The sequence below is a fragment of the Arachis ipaensis genome, chromosome B7, assembly GCF_059453495.1.
Source record: "Arachis ipaensis isolate K30076 ecotype BB chromosome B7, ASM5945349v1, whole genome shotgun sequence".
Taxonomy (NCBI): Eukaryota; Viridiplantae; Streptophyta; class Magnoliopsida; order Fabales; family Fabaceae; genus Arachis; species Arachis ipaensis.
Window position 1 is genome coordinate 71,821,960 of NC_142442.1, and position 15,780 is coordinate 71,837,739.

At 36.9% G+C, this 15,780-nt stretch overlaps 1 non-coding gene and 1 pseudogene across 1 annotated transcript; both read right to left on the minus strand.

Annotated features, from left to right (window-relative positions):
- Positions 1-670: 670 nt before the first annotated feature.
- LOC148552964 (protein FAR1-RELATED SEQUENCE 5-like) lies at positions 671-3,969 on the minus strand (annotated as a pseudogene).
- Positions 3,970-12,203: 8,234 nt separating this feature from the next.
- On the minus strand, positions 12,204-12,307 carry LOC148552965 (small nucleolar RNA R71). Its single transcript, XR_015892897.1, has one exon. It is a non-coding gene; the product is annotated as a small nucleolar RNA R71 (small nucleolar RNA).
- Between the last annotated feature and the right edge of the window lie 3,473 nt (positions 12,308-15,780).

Below are 15,780 nucleotides of genomic sequence, written 5' to 3' on the forward strand. Positions count from 1 at the left end.
TGCAAGAGGCGACTGTTGGGTGTTGGGTGACTACATGGGTGAGTTGCATGTTCAAATGGCTGGATGAATCAAGTAATTATAATCTTGCAGTCTTTGCTTTCTTGAAATGTCTTCACTTGTTCCTTTTGTTACAGTGATTGTTTATTAATTTTTTATATCAGGTAATAATACTCTACAATGTTACGGATGCCAAATGAACACATTTTAGAAACGTTCAGGTAGAAATCCCAGGAAGCAAAACCCTTCTTATCAAAGTCATGTTGTAGTCAAAAAGCTGAACACAGAGAAACATTCGCTAATGTTAAAGGAAATGTCCGTTCGGTTTCAAATTGTTATTGTTCCTAATGTTAAATTCTGTCAGTTTCTAAGATTAACATATTCAAAATGTTATTGTTCCTAATAATCGAAATATGATATGCTCAAATATAAATGTGTTTATGTTTATGTTTTTTGCTTTATCTATAACAGATTCATGACACATAACGAATCTCCTAAAATGGTTTGCTATATTTGAAACCGCTTTCATACACAGGAGGCCATTGCTCCGAAAAAAAATTCCGATGAAGATAAGAAATTCATAATAACAAAAGAGATTCACAACCTAAAAGTAACAAAAGATATTTACAACCATCGAGGCACAATTCAACCCCGGGTAAGAAATGTTTGCAGTCTAATTGATCAACTGTATTGCAAAATCACAATGGTAGGAACTCGTTACCCCAAATGTAACCACAATTAACTGCAACTAAAATACAACAATGTAAGCAAAACACATATATATTATTGAACATAACTATCATCCTAATGCACTAAGTAGGGAAAAAATCCATTAATGTAACTCTAATTGATCAACTGTATTGCAAAATCACAATGGTAGGAACTCCTTACCCCAATTGCAACCACAATTAACTGCAACTAGAATACAGCAATGTAAGCAAAACACATACATATTATTCAACATAATTATCATCCTAATGAACATATTCACAGTTAACGTAAATAACTACAAATTAAAACTCCTAAATACCAAGCAATGGCAATTACATTGCGGTTAGTAAATCACGATAAATCATGATTATATAACAAATATTTGCATTGCACTAAATTCAAAAGACTAATTCTTCCAATTGGTTAAAGTGTCCTATGCATCGACGCGAACAATGCCATGTACGATCCTTGTTTGTTGCGACAAGGGATTGACGATGGTAATGGATCTCAGACATCATTCTGCACATGTGGTGTGTCACATTTTTCATCCATGACATCATTAAAGCATTCATAATTTGTGAATGAATGTCCCTTGTCCTACTGTGACTCCTTCACCTGGTTATGACATGATAATCGCCAATCAGAAACCATAATCATGCATAAAAGCATAATGGTCATTCATCGCAAAGTGGTTAACATGAGTTTTACGCATCGCACCTGTGTTAACGAGTAGAGATTTTTGTTGAAAAATCCATTCATGGACGCGATGTCAATGAATTCACTACTTTCATAGAGGCTCCGCTGTTTTATATTTTTTTTTTAAAACAAGAAGAACGAGATCTTCATTAATTTACCCAGTTCATGTGATGGAAATTAGAGGTTTACATTCAAAACAATTACCTCATCAAACGTGTTGTCTTTACCCTTCCGGTTCCTTATACCCGTCACCGTAAACTTCCTTGTTCCACCCTTTTTAAAAGCCTGCGTAAACAGAGGAACATTCACATAGTTTAATGGTTTTTAAAGGGATACCCATCGAAGAAGATTTTCGTAGCAGGAGCTTAGTTAGAATAAACAAACAAATCGTACCTTGGTCTTAGGTCCTAAGTGGTGTTCGGACTTAACTGAGAACGACCTCAAAGAATTAGCAAACCTTTTTGGACTAAAACCTGACTCCTTGGCTGATGCATTGCCGTCTGATTGATCGCGAGGGTTACCTTCCACACTATGCGGCATCAGATCTGGACAACGCTTGTAGTAATGACCGTACTTGTGGCAATTAGAGCATGCTCTCTTCTTCCTCCAAGAAGACCTCTTGGAAGGGGCTCCTTTGCTTTTGACAACAAAGGGATCGTTGTTGCCTTCCACGTTAACATTAGGAGTTGAGTTGCCTTGTTTGCGTGACTGCAGGGGGATAACTAAATTGACAAGTTCAGACTGGACTTCATCAAAGTCTGCAAGATCCTTGCAAGCAATATCACACTACTTGTTGCAATTCGATGCCAATACACCAACTCGAAACTTTAAGACCCTTTCGACGTCATCATTCACAGGCATTTCTGTGCTAATAAATTCGTTCTTTACATTCTTTGTCCACCTTTTGTAGATCAACGAATCTGGAAACTCAAGTATGTTTTCGAACTTCATGGCACAGAAGACATGACTACAGGGAATACCACATGATTCAAACAGCTTGCACGAGCACGAGAACAGATTCTTACCTCTATCGACTTCCACCCATCGATCTTTGGCCGGGTCTCCGAGAGCAGTCACACTGAACTTGACCTTGTCCAAGGTTGTGCTTAGTACCTTGATATTCAAAGCCCCTGCCCTCTGAATCTCATTACGAATTTCTTTAAAAATGTTTCGAGTGAAATAACATGATGCAGATCTTTCATATACCTCCAACGAGATAATTATCACTGGCTCTGAGCACTGAGACTTAAAGTTAGCTATTAATTTGTTGTTTCTATACTCCTTTAAGGCCTTATCCAGGTTATGCATGAAGTCAATGAGGGTGTTCTTGCGATTAACATAAAATCTGATGAGAGAATTTATACCTTCGCACTGTGATGTCATCCTTATGTAACCGAAAAACTTATCCCGGAGGAAACAATGGGACCACATTGCACGAGTTTCATACGTCTTTTCCATCTAGGTACTCCCAACAAGGTTGTGCTTATCCAAAATGGCTGCCCATCTCCGATCAAAGTCTCTGTGGTCGTTGTTGTCGTATATAAGACCTTTAAAATCGGGCAGAAAATTAGGATTCTTTATATTTTCACATGCATTTCTCTGCAGATGCCATCCACATAACCGATGGGTCGCATCAGGAAGAACATTCTTGATTGCATCTCGCATGGCAAGGTCTCCGTCAGTTATTACTGTTTTAGCACTTTTCCCACCCATCGCTTCAACAAAGGTTTCCAACAACCACTTATACGTCTCTGTGGTTTCGTCGGATAGTAGGTCGAATCCAAAGATAACAGTCTGCCCGTGATGATTGCATCCGGAGAAAATGACCAAAGGCTTATTGTATTTATTCTTCTTGTAGGTTGAGTCAAAGGCAACAATATCTCCAAATCAGTGATAGTCGATAATTGACTGCCCATCTGCCTAAAAAATATGCTCAAGCCTTTCGTCACTAGTGAACATATACTTTCCAAAGAACAGCGGATCGTTGTTTGACTTGCCAATCAAATAGTTTATTGCTGCATTGGCATCCCCATTTTTAACTTTTGACCGACGATAACGATCAATGTAGTTGTACAAATCTTTGCGTGTAAATCCAGCATGACGATATCCACCCTTCTGGAACGCAATATACCCCATAATATGGCAGGTCTTGACACCAAAATTATGAAGATTTTCTACTTGGATTTTATCAATGACAGTGAGACGACGATTGGCCAGAACCAGATGCGCAAATTGGGGTGGTGTCAGATTGTGGTTGTGAGATTCCACAAAACATGATACCTTCCATCTACCGCAACCGTAGTCAAGCTTTACCCTAAGCCGAGCTGGACACTTGGTTCACGTTACTGACCTTGCCTCCCTTGATCTATCATCCAGATCAAGATACCTCATATTCCTCGAGCCCTCTTTGTTGCAAACAAGTTGCCTACTAATGATTCTACCTTGATTATCCCTAACCACGTCGTCCTTCCTCATTACAAATCCATGCCAACAAGAATAAGTGTTATAAAATTGGCACGCCTCATCCTCTGTCCTAAACTCCAGGTTCCAAATATCCTCCACCATTAAATCTACTATTCTTTTTACACCACAAACTTCTTCACTCTTGCTAGTAGAATCCAGCGAATCCACATCGTCGTCTTCAGCATCATCTTCTGCATTCGATTGATAATCGAAATCATCACCCAAATCATTATCAAAATCATTTTTCACATCATCCTCGTTTATGGACATAATTTAACCCCTGCCATAATTTTACCTAAAAATGTCAATAAACAGAGCCAATGGTAGTAACTACAGGAAGCTAAACTAAGTTGCATGTAAAATTAAATGAACCAAAACCAATTAAACTAATCTAATTGTTTTCGACCCCAGTATAAGGTTTTAATTTCAATTCCCCAAACCTAGCTACAGCATAGAATTGGACAATGTTACTTAATTTCTAATTCCAGAATAGCAACCCAACATCCTAAACAGAGAACCGTTTAAAAGGCATAGACTATCATCCAAATTAAACTAATCTGGATTAACAAAAAAACTTAATTGGACATACCATGATGACAACCAAAGGTTGAGCTTGAACGGATAAAAAATGCACTTTCGGAGGGAGGTGACCTTACCTAATCCGACGCACCTAATTCGAAGGCAGCCGAAAAATGAATGTTGGTAAACCAGCTTCCAGCAGCCACAGTTTTGGATCAAGCAAAAGTTCAGCTACAAATTTCTCTACCGGAGCCACATCAGTTTAGCGTTCGCCCTCTCCTCAGTTGACGTCGACGCCTATCCGATGGAACCAGAGCACCAGTTCTGGAACCTATTACTCGAAGGAGATCATTCTTGCTAAATGGACGCTGGGTATAGAACGAAGGCGAAAAAACCAAACAGGGTTGGGTAGTGTCTTCTAGGATAACAAATTTCAGGGTTGGGTAGTGGGTATACAACGAAGGCGAAAAAACCAGTGAGTAGTGGCCTCTATGCGTTTTCCAAGTTTTGAGACATGCATGTTGAATTTCAAGAAGAGATGGAGGGTATTTTTTAAAATGAAAAAAAGTTAGAGATTATAAATTATAATTGCAAATGTTCCCCAATACACTATACAATATGTGTATACAATAATTAATGTAGTATTTGTTATGGTATATGTTCATTAAAGGCTTTTGCTATAAACAATGAATGAATTAATGAAAGGTTGAAAATTTTTTTGATCAATGACTGAGATGATGACACATATGCAAGGGTAACTTACCCACAGAATTGCCACGGATTTGGAAGAAATCACCAAAATATTATTGTTTTTTGGACAAATATGAAAATTTTTTACACGTTGTGCTTTTAGGTTTTTATGATCCTTTACATTTGTGTCAAATTATCAAACATATCTTGCGATATTATATTAAATTATGGAAAGTAATTTTTTTAATTCCCAATTGATTGGTTAAAACTAAATATAATTCATACAAAGTAATTAATTAATTTAGTCATAAATTAAAATCTAAGTTGATTGGTTAAAACAAAATTGAGTTACAATCATCTATGATTTTTATTATTTGAAAAATATATAAAAGATTAATTAACTCAATTGACAATTTATGTTCTCTCTTTTTTCAGTGTATCTAATTTGTTCGTTTTGATATATATGCAGATTCGAGGACGAATCTTTTTGGAGAGCAATAGGACAGCAATAGGAGGCCTAATAGTGTTTTTCAAGTCCAGTGGAAAATACAAATTTAATATTTATTTTTAAATTTATTAGTTATATGTTTAGTTTGTTTAGTAGTTTTTTTAAGAATTTTAAATTTAAATTAATATGATCTAATCCAATACGATCAAATCTGATTTAAACAAAGTTATCTTATCTTTAGGAGATTTAAATTAGTTATCTTATCTTTAAACTACTCTGTTAGGGGTCTATTTAAATACTTATTATGAAACAGTTTACATAACTTTTGATGAGTAAATTTTCTGGGTTCTAATATGCAAGTTTTTTTATGTGTGATCAAGTGAGGCAAGTGATTTGTTTTACTTATTGCATGAAGAAATTTGAAGAATCAAACCTAAGGTAATTTTCTAGTGTTAGTTCTTTCAATTTTCATCTCTTTGATCTAAATTGTCAAGAATCGATTCTTTGAAGGTCTAGTAAAAAAATTTTTTTTAGTGATCTAAATTGCTAAAAGTATATTTCTTAGAGATCTAATAAAAAATTCTTTATCTATCTTTTACATTTTCTCTATGTCTTTTTTATTTTGTATGTTTTTTATCAAAGTGTGTCTTCTATATGAATTTGATTGAGTGTGTTAGAAATATTACTACAAGTCATATGTAGATATAATGTGACCTTATTTAATTATACATCAATTTTTAGAGTAATATGACCTTATTTATTAATAAATTTTATACATCAATTTTATAGTAATATAATTTAGAAAATTGATAATTTTTTAGAATAATTTTATAGGTTATAGTAATATGATTTGGGAAATTAATTTTTTTAGAGTAATTTTATTAATTATAATTGTATTGTACCCCTAAGATCTTGGATAAAACCGAGTCATACCTCGGCGTAATGACTCTATCCAAACAGAACACTCGCCACAATCTCGGATGAAGATCAGTCACCACAATCTCAGAAGAAGATCAGTCACCAAAATCTCGGAAGAAATCGACTATTGAGCTACAAACCGATCTATAAAGTAGGCTAAGCCATCAATGAAAGAACACACAAGAGAAAAAATACTTCGTTCATGAGCGGATAATTTATACCCTTTTTGGCATTGTTTTTACATAGTTTTTAGTATGTTTTAGTTACTTTTTATTATATTTTTATTAGTTTTTATTCAAAAATCACATTTCTGGACTTTACTATGAGTTTGTGTATTTTTCTATGATTTCAGGTATTTTCTTGCTGAAATTGAGGGACCTGAGCAAAAATCTGATTCAGAGGCTGAAAAAGGACTGCAGATGCTGTTGGATTCTGACTCTCCTGCACTTGAAGTAGATTTTTCGGAGCTACAAAAGCCCAATTGGAGCGCTCTCAATTGCGTTGGAAAGTAGACATCCTGAGCTTTCTAGCAATATATAATAGTCTATACTTTTCTCGAGATTTGATGGCCCAAACTGGCGTCCAAAGCCAGCCTAAAACTTTCTGGCGTAAAACGCCCAAACTGGCACCAGAATTGGAGTTAAACGTCCAAACTGGCACCTCTACACCCCATAGATTAAGGTGTGGAGCTCTGCTGTTCTTCATGAATTAATGCAATTACTACTGTTTTTCTATTCAATTCACGCCTACTTCTTCTCCAAGATATACTCTCCTACTTAATTCAGTTAAGTCAGAATGAAGGGGTAACCCGTGACAATCACCCAATCTTCGTTACTCGCTTAGCCAAGATCCCCGTGCCTAACAACCACAAAGTGGTCTACATGATGTTCAACGTAGTCATTGGACGACAGTCGGAGTATATTCTCTTGGATATCTAATACACGGACCGAGTCCGTGAGATTAGTATCTTCGTGGCATAGGCTAGAATTATTGGCAGCATTCCTGGGATCCGAAAAGTCTAAACCTTGTCTGTGGTATTCTGAGTAGGATCCGGGAAGGGATGTCTATGACGAGCTTCAAACCTGCGAATGTTGGGCGCAAGTGACAGTGTGCAAAAGGATCAATGGATTCTATTCCGACGCTAGCGGGAACCGACAGATGATTAGCCATGCGGTAGCTGTACCTGGTATTTTTCATCCAAGACGAGAAATCCGACAGTTGATTAGCTGTGCAGAAATCGTAGAGGACCATTTTCACTGAGAGGATCTTACAGCTTGCCATGGAAGGAAGTAACGCATGGTTGGAAGAAAGCAATAGGAAAGCAAAGGTTCAGAAGCAACAAAGCATCTCCAGACGCTTATCTGAAATTTCCACCAATGAACTACATAAGTAACTTTATTTTACTTTATGTTTTATTTATATTTTAATTATCAAAACCTCATAACCATTTGAATCCGCCTGACTGAGATTTACAAGATGACCATTGCTTGCATCAAGCCGACAATATCCGTGGGATCGACCCTTACTCACGTAAGGTATTACTTGGACGACCCAGTGCACTTGCTGGTCAGTTGTGCGGAGTTGTGAAAAGTGTAATCACAATTCTGTGCACCAAGTTCTTGGTGCCGTTGTCGGGGATTGTTCGAGTTTGGACAACTGAAGGTTTATCTTGTTGCTTAGATTTGGTAATTTTATTTTGTGTTTAAAGCTTTTTATTTTTATTTTTATTTTCGAAAAATTCAAAAAAATTTTCGAAAAAATACAAAAAATTTTTAATAAAACCATAAAACCCAAAAATTTTGTGTTTCTTTTTTGAGTTTAGTGTCTGATGACGGATAATTTATACGCTTTTTGGCATGGTTTTTACATAGTTTTTAGTATGTTTTTATTACTTTTTATTATATTTTTATTAGTTTTTAAATAAAAATCACATTTCTGAACTTTACTATGAGTTTGTGTGTTTTTCTGTGATTTCAGGTATTTTTGGCTGAAATTGAGGGACTTGAGCAAAAATCTGATTCAGAGGCTGAAAAAGGACTGCAGATGCTGTTGGATTCTGACCTCCCTACACTCGAAGTAGATTTTCTCGAGCTACAGAAGCCCAAATGGTGCACTCTCAATTGTGTTGGAAAGTAGACATCTTGGGATTTTCAGCAATATATAATAGTCCATACTTTGCTCGATTTTTGATAACGCAAACTGGCATTTAAACGCCAACTTTCTACCTTTTTCTGGCATTAAACGCCAGAACTGGCATAAAAGCTGGAGTTAAACGCCCAAACTGGAACCAGAGCTGGCGTTTAACTCCAAGAACAGCCTAAGCACAAAAAAGCTTTAATGCTAAGCCCAAGCACACACCAGGTGGGCCCCGGAAGTGGATTTCTGCATCATTTACTTATTTCTGTAAACCCTAAACCATTAGTTCATTATAAATAGGACCTTTTACTATTGTATTTTCATCTTTTCATCTTTCATCTTTGGAATATCTTTTGATCATTTTGTACACGTTTGGAGGCTGGCCTCACGGCCATGCCTAGACCTTTTACTTATGTATTTTCAACGGTGGAGTTTCTATACCCCATAGATTAAGGTGTGGAGCTCTGCTGTTCTTCATGAATTAATACAAGTACTATTATTTTTCTCTTCAATTCACGCCTACTTCTTCTCTAAGATATCCACTCGCACTTCAACCTGATGAATGTGATGATCTGTGACACTCATCATCATTCTCACCTATGAGCGCGTGCCTGACAACCACGTCCGTTCTATCTGCAATAGCTTGAGTGCATATCTCTTGGGTTTCTAATCTAAGATTAGAACCTTCGTGGTATAGGCTAGAATTATTGGCAGCCATTCCTGGGATCTGGAAAGTCTAAACCTTATCTGTGGTATTCTGAGTAGGATCTGGGAAAGGATGACTGTGACGAGCTTCAAACCTGCAAATGTGGGGCACAAGTGACAGTGTGCAAAAAGACAATGGTCTTATTCCGACACTAGCGGGAACTGACAGATGATTATCCCTGTGGTGACAGTGCAGATGGATTTGTTTTCATCCGAGAGGATCTTACAGCTTGCCATGGAAGGAGGTAACGCATGGTTGGAAGAAGGCAATAGGAAAGCAGAGGTTCTGAAGCAACAAAGCATCTCCAGACGCTTATCTGAGATTCCTACCTATGAATTACATAAGTATTTCTATCCTATTTTATTTTATTTATATTTTAATTATCAAAACCTCATAACCATTTGAATCTGCCTGACTGAGATTTACAAGGATGACCATAGCTTGCATCAAGCCGACAATCTCCGTGGGATCGACCCTTACTCGCGTAAGGTTTATTACTCGGACGACCCAGTGCACTTGCTGGTTAGTTGTGCGAAGTTGTGAAAAAGAGTTGAGATTACAATTGTGCGTACCAAGTTGTTGGTGCCATTGTGATCACAATTTTGTGCACCAAGTTTTTGGCGCCGTTGCCGGGGATTGTTCGAGTTTGGACAACTGACAGTTCATGTTGTTGCTCAGATTAGGTAATTTTAATTTATTTTTTTTAGCTTTTTATTTTCGAAAAAATTTTTAAAAAAAAATTATCCTATGACTTCAGAATTTTTAAGAATGAATTCTAGAGTTTCAAATGAAGATTTTATCGTCATAGGAGCTAGTTGATTCCCATCAATTTGGCTGTTGTATGTAATGTCCTGCTGAAGCTTGGCTAGCCATGTCTAATTTTTTTTAGACTGAAGCTTTAGACTAACATTGCATGATTCCTGTAATTTGTATTAAAAATTTTGAATTTCTTATTTTTCTTTCTCCAAAATATTTTCGAAAAATACAAAAATATTTTAATAAAACCATAAAAACCAAAAATTTTATGTTTCTTGTTTGAGTCTAGTGTCACATTTTAAGTTTGGTGTCTTGTATATTTGTAATTTTCTTGCATTTTTCTAAAATATATGCATATTGTTCTTCATTGATCTTCAAGTTATTCTTGATGATTTTCTTTGGTCTGATCTTTAAATTCTCTTGTTTGGTGTCTTTTCTTGTTTTTCATATGCATTTTTGAATTATTAGTGTCTATAGAATGAAAATTTCTAAGTTTGGTGTCTTGCATATCTTTCTTTTCTTAAAAATATGTGTTGATGTTCATCTTGACATTCAACGTGTTCTTACATGCATTGTTTATTTGATCTTAGTTTTTTATGATTAGTTTCATTTTGTTGTTGCTCTCTCTCATCATTAAAAATTCAAAAAATTTTTTTTTTCAAAATTATGTCTTTTCAAGTCAATAATACAGAGAATTGAAGATTCAGAACATACAGCAGAAGAATTACAGAGAAAAAGTTGGGTGTTCAAAACGCCCAGTGAGGAAGGAAAACTGGCGTTTAAATGCCAGCCAGGATACATGGCTGGGCGTTAAACGCCAGAATGGATACCATTCTGGGTGTTTAATGCCAGGACAACACAAGGGAGGTAAGTTAGTTTTTAATTCAAATCTTTTTCAAATCTTCATACTTTTTCAAAATCACATCTTTTTCAAATCATATCTTTTTCAATTTTCTTCTTAATATTTTTGAAAACTTTAAAATTTGATTTTCAAAATATTTTTCTTATTTTTATTTCATAATTTTCGAAATTAATGCTAACAATTAATATTTTGATTCAAAAACTTTCAAGTTGTTACTTGCCTATTAAGAAAGGTTCAATCTTTAAATTCTAAAATCATATCTTTTAGTTTCTTATTAGTCAAGTAATCAACTTTGATTTTCAAAAAAACATTCAAATCTTTTTAAATTATTTTTCAATCATATATTCTCAATCATATCTTCTCAACCACATCTTTTTCAAAATAATTTTCAATCATATCTTGTTGACTGCTAATTTCAAAATCTTTTTCAAAATCACCTAACCACTTTCTCACTTTTAATTTTCGAAAAACCATTAACCATTTTTCAAAATTCTTTTTAATTAACTAATTATTTTAAATTTTAATTTTATTTTGTTTCTTTTAAAAATTTTCGAAAATTCCCTCTCTCACCTATTTCTATTTAAGGACTAACACTCTTCCTCAATTAGCAATTCGAACTCTCTCTCTCTCCTTCTTCATATGTTTGAATTCTTATCTACCTACCTCATCCCTCTATTTCTGTTTTCCTCTGACACCTCAAGGAATCTCTATACTGTGACATAGAAGATTCCATACTTTCTTATTCTCTTCTCTTTCTTATGAGCAGAAACAAGGACAAGGGCATTTTTGTTGAAGCTGATCCTGAACCTGAAAGGACCTTGAAGAGGAAGCTAAAAGAAGCTAAATCACAACTCTCTGGAGAGGACCTAATAGAAATTTTTGAAAAAGAAGAAGACATGGCAGCCGAAAATAACAACAATGCCAACAATGCAAGGAAGATGCTTGGTGACTTTATTGCACCTTCTTCTGCATTATGTGGAAGGAGCATCTCAATTCCTGCAATTAGAGCAAGCAACTTTGAGCTTAAGCCTCAATTAGTTTCTCTAATACAGCAGAATTGCAAGTTTCATGGACTTCTATTGGAAGATCCTCATCAGTTTTTAGCTGAATTCTTGTAAATCTGTGACACTATTAAGACCAATGGGGTTAATCCTGAGGTCTACAGACTTATGCTTTTTCCCTTTGCTGTAAGAGACAGAGCTAGGACATGGTTGGACTCACAACCTAAAGAAAGCCTGAACTCTTGGGAAAAGCTGGTCAATGCCTTCTTGGAAAAGTTCTTTCCACCTCAAAAATTGAGTAAGCTTAGAGTGGAAGTCCAAAATTTCTGACAGAAGGAAGGTGAATCCCTCTATGAAGCTTGGAAAAGATACAAGCAATTGATCAGAAGGTGTCCTTCTGGCATGCTTTCAGAATGGAGCATCATATGTATATTCTATGATGGTCTGTCAGAATTGTCCAAGATGTCATTGGACAACTCTGCTGGTGGATCTCTTCATCTGAAGACGACGCCTGAAGAAGCCTAGGAACTCATTGAAATGGTTGTAAATAACCAATTCATTTACACTTCTGAAAGGAATTCTGTGAATAATGGGACAACTCAGAAGAAAGGAGTTCTTGAGATTGATACTCTGAATGCCATATTGGCTCAGAACAAAATATTGACTCAGCAAGTCAATATGATTTCTCAGAGTCTGTCTGAAATGCAAGCTGCATCAGGCAGTACTAAGGAGGCTTCCTCTGAAGAAGAAGCCTATGACCCTGAGAACCATGCAATGGCAGAGGTGAATTACATGGGAGAATCCTATGGAAATACCTATAATCCTTCATGGAGGAATCACCCTAATCTCTCATAGAAGGATCAACAGAAGCCTAATCAAGGCTTCAATAATAACAATGGTAGAAGAAACAGGTTTGGCAATAGCAAACCTTTTCCATCATCTTCTCAGCAACAGACAGAGAATTCTAAGCAGAGCCACTCTAACTTAGCAACTGTAGTCTCTGATCTATCTAAGACCACTCTGAGTTTCATGACTGAAATAAGGTCCTCCATTAGAAATTTGGAGGCACAAATGGGTCAGCTGAGTAAGAAAGTTACTTTACTCCCTCTTAAAAAGGAAGATGAAGATCCAGATAGAGAAGGATGAAGGGGATAAGGTATATCTCCCTAAGCGAGTTGGGTCTTCGAATCCTTATTCGGGAGAGAAAAAAGTCTACAGGGAGGGCTGACACTAGTAGGCACGGGCCGAAGTGTCAAAAAATAGCGTTCTGGGGTGTAAAGTTAAGCTGGCAGAGGCCCCAGCTTAGAGTAACTGCCCGATAAGGTCAGTGAGGTTCCACCAGTAGTGAACTGAAGGATTTTTCTTTAAAGTTTACTACAGGTGGAAGAAGTCAAGCGGGAGTGAGCCGAGCAAGAGCAAAGCAAGTTCCAGTGGTGGGCTGTCGGTCTGGTCTCCTTTTAAACAAACATAGTAAGGTAAGAAAAATGTCAATGCTAGATTAAGGAGGGTGGGGAGGGAAATAACTCTACCCTAAGCATTTTTCTTACTTAGCTCCATTGCCATATAAAGGCGAGCAGCCCTTATAGCATAGCTAACCGCTAACTTATAGCCTAGCCGCCATGCCCTTTTTCGATTTGTGAACCGGCCGTGATAAATAGCCACTGGTAGGAGGATATGGAAATAGAGTATAAAGGGGGACATTTTCAGTATGTCTGTCGCCAGTAGTCCCAGTGAAAGGGGGTAAATATAGAGTGCACATTCCTTCTTCGTTAAGCGTGTAAAATAGAGCAGCTATGGTCTTCGTCCTGGGATTTTAATATGTTTTTTATTCAAAGTGAGGCAGGTGTACATCGAGGAAGACTCTAAGATTACGATTACAATCCAGATACTCCTCCATGGACCCTAAGGACCATTGTCCAGGGTTGCCAGTTTATGCTACAATCGTTTCACAGCTGGTCAGCGAACCACTTAGGGAAGAACTAAGTCATTGAAAGATGTTCCCCTAGTGCTTCCCTTTCCATTCTATTATTAATTAAAGAAGTACAAGTCGAGCGGGTTTCATCTTGTTAGGCTTCGGGATTTTGGCGGCAATCAGGTGCCCCACACCAAAGCAAGGGCCCCTTCCGCCTTTAGTATTTGAATGAAGGTAAAAAAGAGAAAGGTACTTCCGAGTTCAAAAGGAAAGCTAGCAAAGAAAGCATTCATTCACTACCCTATTAACAACTCGTAGCTACAGGAAATCGTACTGAGGGATCTCGAGTAAAGGCTTAGTAAGTCCCCGCTCTGGAGTGGAGTGAATACCACCGCGCCCCTACGGCTCCTGGCTTTAGAGTCCTCCACCTACCACTGGAAGAGTATGACAAAGATGAGAAGTTAGGATTTCCTCAGTCTTTCCACTGTAGTAGATTCGCTAACTGTATTTCCAGCTGCAATTTGATTGATCAGATATTTCAAAAGTAGTCCAGGTCAATTTCTTCTCTTCTGGGCTAACACGAATTTACATTTTCAAGCTTATTGCAACTCAAACTCAGTCAGATTGGGCTAGGCTGCTTCTCATCCAACACCTGGTTAATCTATTCCCAAAGCCAGGAGAAACTTGAACATCGAACAACCATAACTTTAAACAACCAATAGTTAGAGCCTTGAGGCCCTTCTCCCAGGGATGATATTCATATTCCTTACAGGAAAGTTACTGAGGCAATGCAGTCGTTGAATAGCCTATAAACACAACAGAAAAGAAGATAGAAATTGACCTATTCACATTGATTCAGCTGAAAGTAAACTACTAGAACTGGAGATTAGAGCATTACGAACGAAAGAGAGGAATGAGAAGACAAGAGCATTAATCAGTCAGAAGCTGGATTGAGAATCAAGCAGCAAGTAGTTCTTCTTTTTAGAGCCGTACTAATTCTTCCTTCTACGATTGCCTTTGACCATACCTTGGAAATGCCGTAGAAGAGATTATGATCTGAAGTAGGCAGTGCTTTCTAATTGATTCTCATCCAAGTCCCGTTTCATCTATTCCCCTTTACCAAGGGATGAAATGCAAGAAAAAGTCAGTAAGTTCGAATAAAGCAAGTATGACCTGCAAGCATCCTAGTCTTTCTATTGTTGTGCAAGCTTGTAAGCCTAACAAAACAGGAAGTTTCAAACCGGGGAAGAAATGCCACTAGGTCAGGTTATCTTGATGAAGCGGTTTAAGGTAGAAAGGTGGTATAGTAGGCTAAAGTTGAAGTTACAGGCTTTATAAGAAAAGAAAAGTAGGATCTAAGTCATGTCTTTATGGAAATCCGTCAGCCATTTACGAAGTCCTTGATGGACTGATAGTCTTTCTTTACTTCAGTCGAGCCGTATTGATAGAGAATGCCATTTCTTCCGGAAATATTGTTCGTTAGAATTATGCAGAGAAAGATTCTTTCTATGCAGCCGTTAGTATCAATTGATGAAGGGTGTACGCTTGTCATATTGATTCGATCCACTAAGAAAGAAATCGACAAAAAATGCAGAACAAGCCTAGAGTCACCATGACTTCTTATTCTTCTCCCAAGGGACTGTAATTAAGATAACATCCTCGAGTGAGGTTAGGCTTGACCTAAGTTCGCAAGGGTAAGATTTTGTTAGATTAAGTGCAATCAAAGTAAAAGCTGGAAAAGTTCTTACCGTCTAGCTCTTAAGTAGGGCGGTGGTCTTAGTGATTTTGGGAAACTAAAGGAAATGGAGGTTTTTTATCATACGTCAACTTTAAGCACCGTATGCCCTAGAAATCTGTACCTTTCAACCCTTATTGTGGACCGGCGAAAATCCTGATTGGGGTAATCTAGGACCACGGAGTTCGTTACCTTTACACTACTTCTCATAAGCATGGGAACTTAGGCTC